A 3,689-nucleotide genomic window follows, 5' to 3' on the forward strand; every position below is an offset into this window, starting at 1 on the left:
CTGTTTCCTACTGTTATTCTCTTTCAGGTTATTTCCTTTCCTTTACCTCCCTGTTTCCTTTCCATTATCCTGGTTCCTTTAGTTATGTCTGGTTACATACTCACTTACCAGGGTTTGTTTCTAGGATCCACATATGAGGGAACATACGTCTTAGTATAACAGTTTCTGGTTTCATCCATTTACCTGTGGATTTCATGATTTCATCTTTCTTCACTGGTAAAACTCCATCATATAAATGAACCACATTTTCATTATCCACTCATCAATTGAGGGACACTTAGGTTGCTTCCATCTCTTAGACACTATATAAAGAGTAGCAATATGGATATATAAATATCTCTGCAACAGGATGAATTCTTTAGGGATATGCCAAGGAGTTATAGAACTGGGTCAAATGGTAAGTTCATTTTTTTTAAGAGTTCTCCACACTGCTTTCCATAGGGGTTAAACAAGTTTTCAACCCCACCAGCAGTGGATGAGTGTTCCCCTTTCCCCACATATTCTCCAACATTTGGTATCATTTGTTTTCTTGATCTTAGCCAGTCTGACTGGGGTAAGATAAAATCTTAAAGTAGTTTTAATTTGCATTTCCCTAATTATTAGTGATGTTGAACAGGATCTTTTAAGATGTTTCATAGCCAACTTTACTTCTTCTTTTGATAACTCTCTGTTTATCTCCTTAGCCCATCTTTTAATTTGGTTGCTTCTTCTCTGACTGTCATTACATAAAAAAAACTGTCCCCTCACATCTTAAAGAGGATGTCTTCAGCATGTCAAATAACTGTGACTGATTCTATGAAGTAATTGTCAAATGAATTTTGTTCAGGACATTAGATTACGGATATTCTATAAAGCATATGAATGATGTCATTAAGTATATTGTGTCAAAAATATATATGCCTGATAAAATTAAACCCACATCTGTAAAATGTTAGATTATTTGGAGGAGAACTCAGGCCTGGACAACTGTAGCATCTCCTACATTATCTTCCTTGTTTGACTCCATACTTCCATGACTCTCTCAGAGACCTGCAATGATTATTCTATATCAGGAACACACATATCCATTACTATTAATGAATAAATCCTCCTTTATGCATAATGGCTTTAAAGATTAAACCCATAGGTACAGGCCATTAATACATTCTGTTGTGTTCTCATTATGAACTCATTTTCTAGTTACTCTGACATGGTCTCCTGTTTGATCTTTCCTATATTTCTTTACCCTTGACTATTCTTTTAGTGTTTATGATCAAGAATAATTATATTCTAGTGGTTCAGTCTCCTTTGAGGGCAATGATTGTTCAATTTAGTAGATAGCACGTGTTCAATAAAGGTTTGTTGAATAAATGAAGAAGTGGAGCACCTGCAGGAATTAAGCCCCACTCGCTAAAGTTTCCATTACCTCCCAACAGATCCATCAGCAGGCGACCAATCCTTTAGCATATGAGCCCTTGCAAAACATTTGAGAACCAAGCCATAACTATTGCAGTGTAAACCTTTTAGAGAAGTAAGGGAATATTGGGATTATTTCTGATTCATAAAGACACCTGAGTATGAATAAGGTTGTATTAGTTGTCTAACTCAAAGCACATTAACAGCAAAACCAAGACGACAGGCTTAGTCTGAACATACCATGCAGTGCAGCTTCTATTATAAAGATATTCACACTGTGACAATGGAGAAGTGAGCTCATATAGCTTAATTTTTATATTTCCCGACTAATGAGGTGTTGCTGTGCCACAAAATTGCCAAGGAATTTAGGAAGATTCATTGTGAAAACTATGACTTTATGTTACATTATTCCTTTCTTTGGTGCTTCAGACAGAACTCAGGGCCCTGAGCAATGCTCTCATCATCCTCGTCTACTGAGCTTCAGTCCCAGACCACATATGTCTTTTCTTGATACCAGCTGAGCATAATATCACATTTTTGCAGCACATCTTCTAATCTGTCAAATAGCATTTTTAAAATGTGAAAAATACAAAGTAAAATTTCAAAGTAAATATTCTCTCAAGTCTCAAAACAGCAACATAAAAAAGCAGCAGCACCCTCAGGAGTTGCTTCTAAGAGACCTGTGTTTTATGGCCTAGATGGAACCTTGTTCTCTGAAATCCCTCAAGGCAACAAAGCCATTTGTGCTGGCTCAGCTGGGATGTAGCAGCCCCCAGAGTCAGGGAGCATGTTGTTTTGGATGTTGTTCTTTGCTTTTTCCAATTCTAAGGCGACTTCTTACCACAGTGGAAGCAATAATGGGAAGAAACAGCTCAACCTTTTCATTTTATAATTTTATTTTTATTGAATTTTTGAGATTTTTATACAATATATTGATGTTATTTAGATGCCCCCCCCTCTATGCAATGCAAAACTTTCCCAATGCCCTCTGCCCAATTTTAGTATACTCTCAAATATGTATATATATATTTATATATATATACATATATATCATCTATATAGTGCTTGTAGATATATTAAGAGACAAGGACTTGTGTAAAAACATTCCGGCTTTCACACTGGTAGAATTTATTATCATACAGAGCATGGTTTAATCAGCCAACACTTCTTCACTGTCTTGTAATTTAGTCACCTAAGTTCAAAGGTGTTCAGAAGGTTTCTGTGGAACTTGGTCTGTAGATGGATTTCTCTTCTTATTTTCACAAAGCTTCCACTTTTTTCTCACCATGACTTCATATTCCTCTCTTATGAAGGCATCAGTCATTCAGGATTAGGACATACCCTATGACCTCTGACTGCCTTAAATCACCACTCTAAATACCTTCTCTCTAAATTAGTCACATTCTGAGGTGCTGGACGTGGGGACTTTAACATATGAGCACTTGAGGAAGAAATCTCTTTTAGCTTTAGTCCAATTTCCTTAGTGAGGGATATAAAATTCAAGAATCCTGATTTGAGCATGCTTTTGGGAAGTGCAGCAATTCAAGACAGAGAGCCAGCCTCACTTCTCCTCATCTCCTTAGTGAAAAACAGAAGAAATTATATGTGAAACTTCATAGAAATAGTTGGTGCAAGATTCTACTACATTATGTCTGGAAAAGAATACTTGTTTTTACGCCCCTGTGTTATTATTAACTTTCAGTCTTTGTGAAATAAAATCCCTGCCCTAATTTATGGAAGGCTTCTACCACTGACAAAAACTCAATATAACAATGCATCAGGATGCTTTTTTATTATTGTGCAATTGCAGATATCACTGTGTTCTAGGTATTTAGGTATAATACTTTGGCTTCCCTAGATATAGCCATGGAACCTGTGTATATGTCATCCTACTAGGAAAGAGGACTTTGCAGCTATAATTAATAAATAAGTTTGCAGAGACTAAGATGGGGATATTATCATTCTTTTCCCTAATAAGCCCATTTCAATAAACTGAGTCTATGAACGCAAAGAACCTTACTTGGCTCCTGATGACCAGAGATAATGTACTGAAAGAGGACAAAATGCTTCTGACTGAGCAGATGGAGAAAGGTATCCTGAGGCAAGGGATATAAGACATATCTAGAGGCCAGAAAGGAGTGCAGAAACAGACTTTTGGTGAAGCTTTAGATAGTAGCTTTCAAAGTAACTTGCTACTAACTTGATGAGATTCACTTTGGGTTTCTGAACTATAGAACAATAAATTTCGTGTGTGTGTATGTGTTTTAAGTCATCAGGATATATTTATATTATAT

This window comes from Nannospalax galili, unplaced genomic scaffold (assembly GCF_000622305.1).
Source record: "Nannospalax galili isolate Female #2095 unplaced genomic scaffold, S.galili_v1.0 scaffold298, whole genome shotgun sequence".
Classification (NCBI taxonomy): domain Eukaryota; kingdom Metazoa; phylum Chordata; class Mammalia; order Rodentia; family Spalacidae; genus Nannospalax; species Nannospalax galili.